Genomic DNA, 15258 nt, shown 5'->3' with positions numbered 1-15258 from the left:
CTTAAATCTAATACCTCTAACTGTGAAACCACTAAAAGAAAACATTGGGGAAACTCTCTAAGACATTGGACTGGGCAAAGATTTCTTGAGTAATACCCCACAAGTACAGGCAACCAAAGCAAAAATGGACAAATGGCATATCAAGTTAAAGATTCTCTTCATGGCAAAGGAAACAATCAACAAAGAGTCAGCCTACAGAATAGGAGACAAATTTGCAAACTATCCATCTGACAGGGATTAATAACCATAGTATATAAAGGAACTCAAACAACTCCATAAGGAAAAGGCTAATAATCTCATTCAAAATGGGCAAAAGATATGAGTAGACATTTCTCAAAAGACAACATACAAATGGCAAAGGGATATGTGAGAGGTGCTAACATCACTGATCAGAGAAATGCAAATCAAAATTACAATGAGATATCATGTAACCCCAGCTAAAATGGCTTTGATCCAAAGGACAGGCAACAACAAATGCTGGGAAGGATGTGGAGGAAAGGGAATCCTCATAAACTCTTGTTAGGTTTCTAATGAGTACAACCACTGTGGAAAACGATTTGGAGATCCCTCAAAAACCTAAAAATCGAGCTACCATATGATCCAGCAATCCCACCTGCCAGGTATACTCCCAAAAGAAAGAAATCGGTATATCAAAGAGATAGCTGCACCTCCATATTTGCTGCAGCGCTATTCACAGTAGCCAGCAACGGAATCAACCTACATGTTCATCAGTAGATGAATGAACAAACAGAATGTGGTACACATACACAATGGAGTATTGTTCAACCATAAAAAAATGAAATCCTGTCATTTGTAACAACATGGATGGAACTGGAGGCTATTGTGTTAAATAAAATAAGTCAAGTGCAGAAAGACAAATATCTCACATTATTAGTCATGTGGGGGGTCCAAAAATATAATTAAATTCAGGAAGATTGAGTAAAATTATGGTTACCAGAGTATAGAAATGTAATGGTGGTGGCAGGGGTGGTGGGATAAAGAGGAGACGGTTAATGGATAAAGAGGATTTGGTAGTGGAGGTGGGGGTGGATAATGGATTAAGAGGAGATGGTAGTGGAGGGGGAGGTAAAGAGGAAGTGGAGGATAAAACAAAGAGTGAGGATAAAGAAGAGATGGTTCAGCCTGGCGCAGTGGCTCATGCCTGTAATCCTAGCACTTTGAGAGGCCAAGGTGAGCAGATCACTTGAGGTCAGGAGTTTGATACCAGCCTGGCCAACATAGTGAAACCCCTTCTCTACTAAAAATACAAAAATTAGGCTGGTGTAGCAGCACACGCCTGTAGTCCTGGCTACTCAGGAGGCTGAGGCAGGAGAATCACTTGAACCCAGGAGACAGAGGTTGCAGTGAGCCAAGATTGCACCACTGCACTCCAGCCTTGGTGACAGAATGAGATTCCATCTCAAAAAAAAAAGGATTAATGGGTAAAAAATTACAGTTAGATAGGAAGAATAAGATCTAGTATATATTTCAAAATAACTGAAAAATAGAATTTTTTAACACAAGGAAATGATAAATGCATTACACATTGTATGCTTGTATCAAAATATCACGTTATAAATATGTAAATCTATTATGCAGCCATAATAATTAAAAACAAAACATTTTTAAGTCGATATTTCTTAAATTATGCTATACTACTCTGAAGGAAAAGTTTCTGAATTAAAACTAAAAATATGGGCCGGGCGCGGTGGCTCAAGCCTGTAATCTCAGCACTTTGGGAGGCCGAGGCGGGTGGATCACGAGGTCAAGAGATCGAGACCGTCCTGGTCAACATGGTGAAACCCCGTCTCTACCAAAAATACAAAAAATTAGCTGGGCATGGTGGCGCGTGCCTGTAATCCCAGCTACTCGGGAGGCTGAGGCAGGAGAATTGCCTGAACCCAGGAGGCGGAGGTTGCGGTGAGCCGAGATTGCGCCATTGCACTCCAGCCTGGGTAACAAGAGCGAAACTCCGTCTCAAAAAAAAAAAAAAAAAAAAAAAAAAACTAAAAATATGCATACAAGGAAGTTCACTGAAGCATTTTCTGTAATTACCAAAGACTGGTAACAATCCAAATATCTATCAACAGGGGCTAGTTGAATAGGTTTAGACATAGTAATGCAATAGAATATAATGCAACCACTAAAAAGAATGAAGGAGACAAATGCTCTTAGGAAAATATACCTATTATATTGATGAGTGGGTTAAAAAAAATCCAGCAAATTTTAAAATAATGTAGTATGACCACATTTTTGTTTAAAAAATGTATAAGTATGTACAATTAAATCAAGCTAAAAACCTCAGCATAGCCAAGGAAACAACCAGCAAAGTGAAGAGAAAACCTACAGAATGGAAGAACATATTTGTAAGTCATTATCTGATAAGGAGTTAATATCCAAAATAAATAAGGCACCCAAAAAACTAAATAGTAAAACAACAAATAACCTAATTTTTTAAAAAGGCAAAGCATCTAAATAAACATTTGTCAAAAGAAGACATACAAATGGGCAACAGGTACATGAAAAAATGCTCAAAATTACCAATCATCAGAGAAATGCAAATTTAAATCACAATGAGATACCACCTCACATCTGTTAAAATGATGAAAGTTAAGCATTGAAGAAGACGTGGAGAATGGAACCCTTGCACATTGTTGGTGGGAATATAGATTAGTAGAGCTATTATGAAAAAATAGTACAGAGGTTCCTCAAAATATTTAGAATAGAATGCCTATATGACTCACCAATCTCACCACAGGGCATATCATCAAAGGAAATGAAATCAGCATGTCAAAGAAATATCTGCACTCCTATGTCTATTGCAACATTATTCACAATAACCAAGATATGGAATCAACCTACGTGTTCAGTAACAGATGAACAGATTAAATGTGGTACATATGATACAATGGATTGTTATCCAGCCATTAAAAAAACAATGTAATTGTCATTTGCCACAACATAAATGGAACTGGAGGATACTGTGTTAAGTGAAACAAGTTAAGCCCAGAAAGACAATCATTGCATAATCTCGCCTGTATGTGGAACCTAAAAAGGTTGAATAGAAGTAGAAAGTAGAATCTGGAGAACTTCATTCTCAGCAAACTGACACAAGAACAGAAAATGAAATACCTCATATTCTCACTCATAGGCGGGTGATGAAAAATGAGAACACATGGACACAGGGAAGGAAGTACTACACACTGGGGTCTACTAGGGGGAATAGGGGAGGGACAGCGGCGGGGGGGGGAGCTGGGGAGGGATAGCCTGAGGAGAAATGCCAACTGTGGGTGAAGGGGAGGAAGGCAGCAAAACACACTGCCATATGTGTACCTATGCAACTATCTTGCATGTTCTGCACATGTACCCCAAACCTAAAATGCAATAAAAAAAAAAAGAAGTAGAAAGCAGAATGGTAGTTACCAGGGCCTGGGAGAAAGAGGGAAGGTCGGAAAAGTGTTGCTCAAAGGATACAAAATTTCATTTAGATAGGAAGAATAAGTGCAAGAGATCTATCGTATATCCTGACTATAGTTAATAACGAAGTATTGCATCCTTAAAAATTGCTGAGAGTAGACTTTAAATGTTCTCACCACAGACAAAAATATAAGTATGTGAGGTGATACATATGCTAGTTTTATTTAGCCATTCTACAACATATGTATATATTTCAAAACAACATGATATACATAATAAATATATACAATTATTAATCAAAAAAGTTTTTAAGGCCAGGTGCGCTGGCTCACACCTGTAGTCCTAGAACTTTAGGAGGCTGAGGTGGGAAGACTGAGCCCAGGAGTTTGAGCCCAGCCTGAACAACATATTGTATGTTTGTATCAAAATATCACATGTATCTTATAAATATATAAATCTATTATGCAGCCATAATAATTAAAAACAAAACATTTTTAAGTCAATATTTGTTAAATTATGCTACACTACTCTGAAGGAAAAGTTTCCGTGAGACCCCATCTGTACCAAAAAATGGAACAATTAGGCATGGTGACACGCATCTGTCGTCCCCACCTACTTGGGAGGCAGAGGTGAGAGGATGTCTTGAACCTGGGAGGTCGAGGCTGAGGTGAACCATGATCACACTACTGAGCTCCAGCCTGAGCAGCGGAGTGAGATCTTGTCTCAAAAAAATTTTTTTGGATATATACCCAGTAATGGGATTGCTGGGTCAAATGGAATTTCTATTTCTAAGGCCTTGAGGAATCGCCACACTGTCTTCCACAATGGTTGAACTAATTTACACTCCCACCAACAGTGTAAAAGTGTTCCTTTTTCTCCACATCCTCTCCAGCATCTGTTGTCTCCATATTTTTTAATGATCGCCATTCTAACTGGCGTGAGATGGTATCTCAATGTGGTTTTGAATCGTTCTACTATAAGGACACATGTACACGAATGTTCATTGCAGCACTGTTTACAATAGCAAAGACCTGGAATCAACCAAAATGCCCATTGATAATAGACTGGATTGGAAAAATGTGGCACATATACACCATGGAATATTATGCAGCAATCAGAAATGATGAGTTTGTGTCCTTTGTAGGGACATGGATGAATCTGGAGAACATCATCCTCAGCAAACTGACACAAGAACAGAAAATGAAACACCGCATATTCTCACTCATAGGAGGGTGATGAAAAATGAGAACACATGGACACAGAAAGGGGAGTACTAAACACTGGGGTCTATTGGGGGGAAAAGGGGAGGGCCAGTGGGAGGGGGAGGTGGGGAGGGATAGCCTGGGGAGAAATGCCAAATGTGGGTGAAGGGGAGAAGGAAAGAAAAGCACACTGCCATGTGTGTTCCTACGCAACTGTCTTGCATGCTCTGCTCATGTACCCCAAAACCTAAAATCCAATAAAAAATTAAAAATTAAAAATAAAAATAAAAAAATTTTTTTAATCTGGGAAAAGTATATAAATGCTTATAATAAAACACAAACTTTGAAAAAACATTTACTTCCAAGAAAAAAATGGGTATTTCATGTTTTACTTTATATACTTTAATTTTAAAATCTGATTTTAAAACCTGATTTCTGAAAATTGAGAAAGCTTCTAGAAAGTGATATAAAGAACCAAATATTAAACTAGTATCTGATGAAGTTTTATTGTAAGTGGAGTAGCCTTTATCCAAAATGCTTGGGACCAAAAGTATTTCAAATTTTGGATGTCTTGGATTTTGGAATATTTGCATGTAATAGCTTGGGAATGAAAGCTAAGTCTAAACAGAACATTCATTTTTGTTTCATGTATACTTATATACATAGCCTAAAGGTAATACCATACAATATTTTTAATAATTTTGTGCATGGAACAGTTAATGTACAGTGAACCATGAGAAAGTAAAAGTGTCCCTACCTCATACCAGTGTTCAAAAAGTTTTGGATTTTCACATTACAGATGCTCAGCCTGTATACACCATAGGGTTCATATTCAGAATCTCTCTCACTCTTCACAAATCTAAGAGTACATATTCTCATTTTAAATTACTATCACCATTTCAAGACAAGGAAGAGGAGGAAATAGAAGCTTTTAGGAAACGACTTGCCTGAAATCACACAGGTAAAATAAGCTGCCAAATAGCTTTAATGCTGTTACAGCACACTGTTCCTGTAACTGAGGGGAAAACTGCAGAATAGACAGACAGCATTTACCAGATGTATCATCTAATCTACTTATAATGAGATGGTGAGTATCATGAGCTCTGGGCTGCAACACCCACCACCCTCCATGACATGCTCACATGGTCATGCCAGTGCTCCAGCCATCACCATTGCATATCTCAGATTACATCTTGGTCTGGCTTCCTCATGGGGAAGGTTCCAGAGATGTGATGGGGAAAGATGATGTCCCATCCACATCTCCCCTGCAGTAATCCCATGGAGAGAGAGGCCAGGCTGGCAGCATAGAGTGATCCCAGGCAGACCAAACCCAGCAAAGTCACTTCTGCATGGAAGCCACACAGCAAATCTTGCTGAGAAGGACTGCTGCTCTCTCCTACAGACTGACACTTTCCTCCTTATAAGGGCACCAGGAGTTACAGCAGCAAAAATCTCAGAAATGTGTCCCTCAGATCCCCTTTTAAGAAGGATTCTCTGCCCCGCTGCAGGGACTGCAGTTAGCTGACAGCCTCCAGCTGCTAGTTCCTAAGGGACAGAAAGCTGAGCTGCCAGTGAGCATCCACGCATGACAAAGCAAGAAGGTAGCTAAGGGCCTGGCCATTTTTGCCGTAAATGAGGGATCCCTAGCTGGCAATCTTTGCTGGTGACCTTCCTGTCAGGCTGGTAGAGCCTCTGTGGATCTGCACTGTGGCTGATACTCAACCCCTTGCCCCGTGCTGCTTCCTCCCCATTCTCTCACAGGCGTTAGCTCCATGTCTGCATCCCAGAGAATCCAGCCTGTGACAAAGCTCCTCCAGCCTAACTTACATATGCACTGACATAAGTTAGGTATTTTTAAGATCAGAGATTAACTGGGTTTCCTTTGCTGAGAAGGGGGAGATTTCAGCATCCCCTACCCACTCTACAGCCGGAAAGCCTGGTCACCCTGGTATAAGCAGTAGCAGAGAGCTAGGAAGAACAGACAATGCCCAGAAGGAATTGCCCCAAATGAGAAACAGGCTGGGCTCAGAGTCAGGTGAATCTGATTCTTATTCCAGAGTCCACCACTTACCACCAGGTAACTTCAAACAAGTCAGTGAACTTCCCTATGCCTCTGCTTCCTCCGCTGTAAAACCTCTCCAGGTTTAGAGGATTATAGGAGGAGACAAGCAACACAGAATCTAGTACACAATAGTTGTTTCCTTCTTCTCCTGCATCAGCCCAGAAAGGACGTACGAGTTCTACAGTAAGAACTAAGGCCAGACTGAGCTCAGGAGAGAGGAACAGCCTAACAAGGAGATAAACTGGCTTTGAAAACAACATGTGCAATCTATTCAAATGCAAAATAACCTCAGTCCACCTGTTATTTGTGTCAATTGTTTCCTAGCGGTGGGAGAGGTTTCACTGAGGTCTCCATTTGATCACTGAGAAAACAGGACAAAATATTAGCTATGGGCTATGGATGGGAACACATTTTTCTCTGTTTAGAGCTTCCACCAACTTCCAGTTTCCAATACATCATGTAAGCACCTTAGAAGCCATCACTCTCTCCTAATAACAAAGTAAAAAGCTCAACAACATGAAAAATCAACTTTTTTTTTTTGAGACGGGGTCTTGCTCTGTCACTCAGGCTGGAGTGCAGTGGCATGATCTCAGCTCACTGCAACCTCTGCCTCCCAGGTTCAAGCAATTTTTCTGCCTCAGCCTCCTGACCAGCTGGGACTATAGGGGTGCACCACCACGACCAGATAATTTTTGTATTTTTAGTACAGACGGGATTTCACCATATCGGCCAGGCTGGTCTGAAATTCCTGACCTCATATTCCGCCCACCTCAGCCTCCCAAAGTGCTGGGATTACAGGCATGAGCCACCGCACCCGGCAATAACTCTTCTTAGATCTATTAGAAAAGTGAGTGTACAGGGCAAAATGATACCTCCAAAGCTGGAAAGTCAGGTGAATAGAGAATCACAACTGGCCAGAGCAGATATGCATGAACAGAAACTTCCACAGGAGTCAGTACTGGATAGGAAAACCTAAACTGTAACTGAAAAATTGCTGTAGGCTTTGTGGACAAATCTGAGAGTTAAAAACTCCAGGGAGGACCCATTCACCCGTCCCTAGGACGTCCCTTACACCTTGTGAATTTTACCTCCGAGAGCTATCCAGGTTCTCGCAGAGAAGTCGGAAGAAAAATCCCCTTGTGCTTCTGGCAGCGGGAGGAGAAAGGGAACCATTCTTAAATACACCAAAACATTCTGTTCTTAACAAGGCCTGACCTCAGGAGAAACTATTTAACCAAAGCCTAACTAATTGGAGGAAAGGAAATACGCATCTCCAGCCAGCTCTAGCCACTCTGTCCCTGCCACGGGGTGAGAAGAGGAATGAAAAGCACTTGTGAAATTCATAGCCCAGGGGCACCGGCTCACTAGAAACTGATTAACTAATTACAGAACTATAGAACACTCCTCCCCCACACCCCCACCTTAACGTCACATTACTAAATGGCTTATTTACCTAGCACATGACAGCTGGCTTTCAACAAAAAGTCACAAGGCATATTGAAAGGCAAAAACACAGTTTGAAGAGACAGAGTAAGTATCAGAACCAGACCCAGGTATGGCAGGGATGTTGGAATTATCAGACTGGGAATTTATGCACAAGTATGATTTATTTGTTAAGGGTTCTAATAGGTAAAAGTGGACAATATGCAAAACAGATAGGCACTGTAAGCAGAGAGATTAAAACTCTAAGAAAGAACCAAAACAAAATGCTGGAGATAAGAAACACTGTAATCGAAATAAAGAATGTCTTTGATGGATTCATTGTACACTGAACACAGCTGAGGAAAGAATCTCTGTGCTTGAGAACAAGTTAATAGAGACCTCCAAAACTGAAAAGAAAAGAACAAAACGACTGCAAAAAAGAATTGTGGCTACAAAAGTATTACAGTAGTACACTTATATACTACAATTAATATTGCATCTTTATAAGTGATTTAATATTGCATCTTTATAAGTGTTCTATGCTTATGTGTATACATTTTGATAAGTTTTAACTTTTTATAATGAATTTGTTGATATTTTATGGTAGTAAGTGATAAAATAGGCTATTTTATCATTTTAGAGAACATGATAAAATGTTCTCTAAAACATTTTAGAGAACATGATAAAATGTTCTCTAAAACATTTTAGAGAACAGAACAGAATATTCAAGAATTGTGGGACAACTACAAAAGGTATAACATACACATAATGAGAATACCAGAAGGAAAACAAAGAAACAGAAGAAATATTCAAAGGAATAATCACTGAGAATCTTCCCAAATATCACCCACCAAACCTCAGATCACAGAAGTACAGAGAACACCAACTCAGATAAATACCACAAAAACAAACAAATCCAGTCATATCATATTCAAACTGTAGAATATCTAAGATAACCAAAAAATTTCATTAAAAAAATCAGAGGAGAGGCCAGGTGTGGTGGCTCACACCTGTAATCCTAGCACTTTGGGAGCCCAAGGCAGGCAGATTACTTGAGGTCAGGAATTGTAGACCAGCTTGGCCAACATGGCAAAACCCCATCTCTACTAAAAATACAAAAATGAGCCAGACATGGTGACAGGTGCCTGTAATCCCAACTATGGGAGGCTGAGGCAGGAGAATTGCTTGAACCCAAGAGGTGGAGGCAGCGGTGAGCCAAGATTGTGCCATTGTACTCCAGCCTGGAAGATATATCAAGACTCCAACTCAAGGGAAAAAAAGAAAAGAAAAAGAAATCAGAGGGGGAAAAAATCACCTAGCCTATAAAAAAGGAAAGATAAGAATTATAGTTGACCCTTGAACAAAGCAGGATTTAGGGGCACCGATGCCCCCACACAGTCAAATCTACATACAACTTTTGACTCCCAAAATTTACTAACAGCCAACTATTGACCAGAAGCCTTACCAATAATATAAAATCATTTAACATATCTTTTGTATGTTATTTTGTATTACATACTGTATTCTTAGAATAAAGTTACAGAAAACAAAATGTTATTAACAAAACCATAAGGAAGAGAAAATACAGTCACAGTAATATACTGTATTTATCAATACCATAAATTGATATCATCTGTTTACAATGTAGTCTGTGTGAAATGGCAGGCAACCCGCAGCTGCAGACCTCAATCTATGACACATGGAGCAATCCAACTTTTTCTTGTAACTAGTGCCACCTCGTATGGGTCCCCTAGTGTTATCAAGGTTTATGGTATCCTACTAAACATGATTTAAAAAATATGCTAGAGATCCATGATGAGAACCTTGAGAGACCACTTTTTACTGCTATACAAAATTTACTAGAGAGAAGAACCATTCAAGGAGGAGATGATTAACATCACAACATTTAAGTGGATACTCATAACACCTGAGCTCACAGCAAGAACAACAGGCAGTGGCTATAAAATTATTACAGCAGTAATAATTTTAGTTGATGTTATGCAGTTATAGTTTAATACTTCATCTTTACATCTGTAGGTGTTCTGTGTTTATGTGCATACGTTTTTATAAATTTTAACTTTTTGTAATAGATTTGTATATATTTTATGGTAATAATAAAATAGACTAGTATCTACACATATTTTATGCATTCATGAGATACCTAACTTCTTCAATATTTCTAGGCTACATAGTTGGTCTTCATGTTTTTCAAGTTATTGTAAATCTCCAAAAAGTTTTCAACATACTTACTGAAAAACAATCCACATATTAGTGGACTCACACAGGTCAAACCTGCATTGTTCAAGGGTCAACTGTACATCCAACTTCTCAGAAACCATGCAAGCAAGAAGAAAGCAGAGTGAGATATTAAAGATTTGAGAGGAAAAAAAAAAACACCGATCTAGAATTCTGTACCCTGTGAAATTATCTTTCAAAAGTAAAGGAAAAGGCTGGGCACAATGGCTCATACCTATAATCCCAGCACTTTGGGAGGCCAAGGCAAGAGGATCACCTAAGGTCAGAGTTCGAGACCAGCCTCACCAACGTGGTGAAATCTCATCTCTACTAAAAATACAAAAATTAGCCAGGCGTGGTGGCGTGCACCTGTAATCTCAGCTACTCAAGAAGCTGAAGCAATAGAATCGCTTGAACCCAGGAGGCGGAGATTGCAGAGAGCCAAGATCATGCTACTACACTCCGGCCTGGGTAGGGAGACTCCATCTCTGAAAAAGAAAAAAGAAGGAAAAAATAGACTTTCTCAAACAAAAATTGAGCGAATTTGTTGCCAGTGGACCTGCCTTGTAAGAAATGTCAAAAGAAATCCTTCAGAGGAAATGAAAATGGAATAGGTCAGACACTCAGAGGTACATAAAGAAAGAAAGAGCATCAGAGAAGGAATAAGTGAAGGTAAAATGAAGCTTTTATTGTACTTGTTTTTAAGCTAACCAATGATAGTTTAATCAAAAAATAGCAACGATTATGCATGCCTATGTGTGTGTGTGTGTGTGTGTGTGTGTGTGTTTTATGTACACATGAAATGAGTTAAAGCAATGACACAAGGAAAGAGAGCAATTAGGAATATCTTCCTATTGTAAGGTATTTAGCATAGCATTATTTAAAAGGGGCTTGGATTCGTTGTAAGTGTATTTTGCAAACTCTAGAGCAACCACTAAAAAAAAAAAGTTTTTTTAAGAAGTATAATTGATACACTGCTAAGAAAGGAGAAAAAACTGAGTCACATAAATTGCTCAATTAAAACCAAAACAAGTGGAAAAAGGAAGACAAAATACGAAGAAAAAGGACAATGAATAGAAAATAGCAACAAATACCAGAGCTATTAATCCAACTATATCAATAATCACTTTAAACTTCAGTGGCCTAAATATACAAATTAAAAATAGACAAATGGATAAAAAAACAAGACCCAACTATATGTCATCTATGACAGTCACTTTAAATATGAAGACACATATTGATTAAAAAGTAAAGAGATGAAGAAAGACATATCATACTAACAGGAATCAAAAGAAAGCAGGAGCAGGAGTAGCTGTATTAATTTCAGACACAACAGACTGCAAAGCAAGAAAAGTTATCAGAGATAAAGAGGGGGCATTATAATGATAAAACATCATTGCCTAAAAAAGACATAATCTTTAACATGTACACACCTAACAATAGAGCATCAAAAAATGTGAGGCAAAAACGGATACAACTGCAAGGAAAAATAGGTGAATTCATTATTATGGTTAAAGACTTCAATACCTTTCTATCAGATAGGGACAGATCTAGCAGGCAGAAAGACAGTAAGGACATAGTTGAACTCAATAACACCATCAATCAACTGGACATGATGAACATGTATAGACTACTTCGTCTATAACAGCAACAGCAGAATAGACATTCTCTCGAGGTCACATGGAACATTCACCAAGACGGACCACATTCTGGGCCATTAAACATACCTTAACAAAAGAATAGAAATCATACAATGTCTGCTCTCGGGCTACAATGGAATTAAACTAGAAATCAGTTACAGAAAACAGGTAGAAAATCCGAAACTACTTGGAGACTATACAACACACTTCTAAATAATACATAGGCCAAGGAATCTCTCAAAAGAAAATAAAATATATTTTAACTAAATGAAAAAGAGACAAAATTAGGCTGGGCGCGGTGGCTCAAGTCTGTAATCCCAGCACTTTGGGAGGCCGAGGCGGGTGAATCACGAGGCCAAGAGATCCAGACCATCCTGGTCAACATGGTGAAACCCCGTCTCCACTAAAAATACAAAAAATTAGCTGGGCGTGGTGGCATGTGCCTGTAATCCCAGCTACTCGGGAGGCTGAGGCAGGAGAATTGCTTGAACCCAGGAGGCGGAGGTTGCCGTGAGCCGAGATCGCGCCATTGCACTCCAGCCTGGGTAACAAGAGCGAAACTCCACCTGAAAAAAAAAGAAAGAAAGAAAGAAAAAGAGACAAAATTACAATTTGTGGCATGCAGCAAAAGCAGTGTTTAGAGGGAAATTTCTAACATTAAATATATATACTAGAAAAGAAAAAAATCAAAAATCAATAAGCCTCTGCTTTAGGAAACTAAAAAAGAAAAGCAAATTGATCCAAAGTGAGCAGAAGAAAAGAACAAAAATTGGAGCAGAAAGCAATGAAATTGAAAGCAAAAAAAAAATCAATAGAAAAAAATCAACAAAACCAAAAGCTCATTCTTTGGAAAGATTAATAAAAATCGATACGCCTCTAGCCAGGCTAACTACAACTTTCTAGCCCCTGAGATGAGACCCAAATGTTTGCCTTCTATTGGCAATGAGCAACCACTTACGCCAGACAGGGAGATTCAAACTCATCAACATTGTTTCCTTTCTTTCCTTCATTCAATTCACCAATTAAAAAAAAATTAATACTGAGTACTTACTACGTACCAGACACTGTTCTAAGTGATTGAGATTTATCACTGAATAAACACAATAAGTACACCGTCTAGTACATTAGAAGGCATCAAGCAGAAGAAAGCACAGATCAGATTCAAAAGAGGACTAGGAATTGTAATTTTTCCTTAATTTGGTATGAATATATATATGTATATATAAAAAATACCATTATTTTCATCCCTTATCCTCTTATCACACAACATAAATGTATTAATAATAGTTAATTTTACCTCACAGTATTGGAATAGTATATTTTATTGGAATAGTGATTTTGGAATAGTATTGGAATAGTAATTTTACCTCACAGTATTGGAAGAAGGAAAATGAATATCACCAAGGACTTTGCATCCTTTATTGGGGAAAAGGCTGGCATATTTTCCATTGTACATAGAATCATTGTTTCATGTTAGATGGAAGTATAATTTTCTTACTGACTTATCTGGAGATTAAGTATGGATTATGAAAATGTATATGGGTATCAAGTTGACAAGGCTGGACTGTAATAGTTCTGTTTTTGTTTTTTTGTTTTGTTTTTGTTTTTGTTTTTTTGAGACGGAGTTTCGCTCTTGTTACCCAGGCTGGAGTGCAATGGCGCGATCTTGGCTCACCGCAACCTCCTCCTCCTGGGTTCAGGCAATTCTCCTGCCTCAGCCTCCTGAGTAGCTGGGATTACAGGCACGCACCACCGTGCCCAGCTAATTTTTTGTATTTTTAGTAGAGATGGGGTTTCACCATGTTGACCAGGATGGTCTCAATCTCTTGACGTTGTGATCCACCCGCCTCGGCCTGCCAAAGTGAACTGTAATAGTTCTACGTATCAACTTGGCTAGTACCCAGGTATTTAAGCCAACACTAAGTGTTGCCATAAAAGTATTTTGTAGATGTGATTAACATTTACAATCAGTAACTTTCAGGAAAAGATATAATCCTCTGTAATACCAATGGGCCTCATCCAGTCAGCTGAAAGGCCTTAGAAGCAGAACTGAGTTTCCCTAAGGACGAAGGAATTTGCTTGTGAACTTCAGAATCAGCTCCTCCCAAGGGTTTCCAGTCTGCCAACCTGCCCTGTGAATTTTGGACACAAGTAACCAACCACCACAATCACACGCCAATTCCTTGCAATAAATCTCTTAATATTAAGTATCCTACTGGCTCTGTTTGTCTGGTAGAACCCTGACTGATACAGTTAGCTACATAGAGAAAATGACATTTGGGAAAAGACTTGCCATTAAGCATGGTGTGTACAAGGAACAGCAAAAAGGCCAGTGTGCCGAATAAGAGTGAGCAAGGGGGAGAGAGGTGGGAGAGGAGGTTTTTCTATTAACCATAAGAAGCAGCAGAGAAAGCACAGGCTGTGAGTTGAAAGGTCTCCTTTAGTATTCTTTCCATCATAAGCCAAGCCCCCATCCTGACAAAAAATGATGCTGCCGTCATCCAAATCTCTCTCTGTCTCTAAAATGGTACAAATGAATGCTCCCCATCTCCACTGTTGACAAAAGCTTCTGGTTACTACAAGGAGACCTTCTGTAGTTAACTCATGTGACAGTGCACATACTCAGAACATTCTTTGTGAGCTGTATCACGCTGGTTGTGTCTCCACTAGGGGTGTGGAACCCTGGAGCCAGGTTAGAAAGGGTCCCACTGTCCAAACATGGATCAAAGACTGGCAAGCCATCTACAGGCAATGGGACAGTTTACTTGTCATCTTTGGTAAGAAGGTTTGGAGTCTAGAAGGTATAATGCTTCTAACTAGTCCCACGCAGGTGTAGTTGAAAAAATAAAGACCAGGCACCATCAAAGGCAGATAATGATAAGTTGGGTGCATTAAGCCTAATAAGATACCTTGTCAAGGCTTCCCAACCTCTCACTTGTCCCAGCAAAAAGAAGACTGCCAAACTTTCCTTACTACAAAGGTTATCAAAATAATAATAATTTTACATAGATTTATTAACATGTTAAAATGTTCATGATTATAAAGTGAAGGAAAGGCAACACAATCACATTCAATGTAACACTATTCTTAGATGTATCTCAATTTCATAAAAATTAACATGTAAAAAAATGAATTTCTTAGTTTTTAGGAAATAGGATACTACAAAGGAACAAGTTAAATGTACACACCAAAAAAGTGTAAAATGCCCTGTGGTTGTTGGGATTGCAGATAATTTTTACTTTCTTTTCACTTCCCGTGTCTTCTTTGCCTATAACAGTAC

At 38.9% G+C, this 15258-nt stretch overlaps 1 protein-coding gene across 2 annotated transcripts in view; it reads right to left on the bottom strand.

Annotated features, from left to right (window-relative positions):
• Positions 1-15258, bottom strand: part of KCNH1 (potassium voltage-gated channel subfamily H member 1) — a 440309-nt gene that overhangs the window by 378117 nt on the left and 46934 nt on the right. The gene's annotated exons all lie outside the window — the stretch shown is intronic.

The sequence above is a fragment of the Callithrix jacchus genome, chromosome 19, assembly GCF_049354715.1.
Source record: "Callithrix jacchus isolate 240 chromosome 19, calJac240_pri, whole genome shotgun sequence".
NCBI classification, from domain to species: Eukaryota; Metazoa; Chordata; class Mammalia; order Primates; family Cebidae; genus Callithrix; species Callithrix jacchus.
This window is presented reverse-complemented; position numbering and strand designations above follow the sequence as displayed.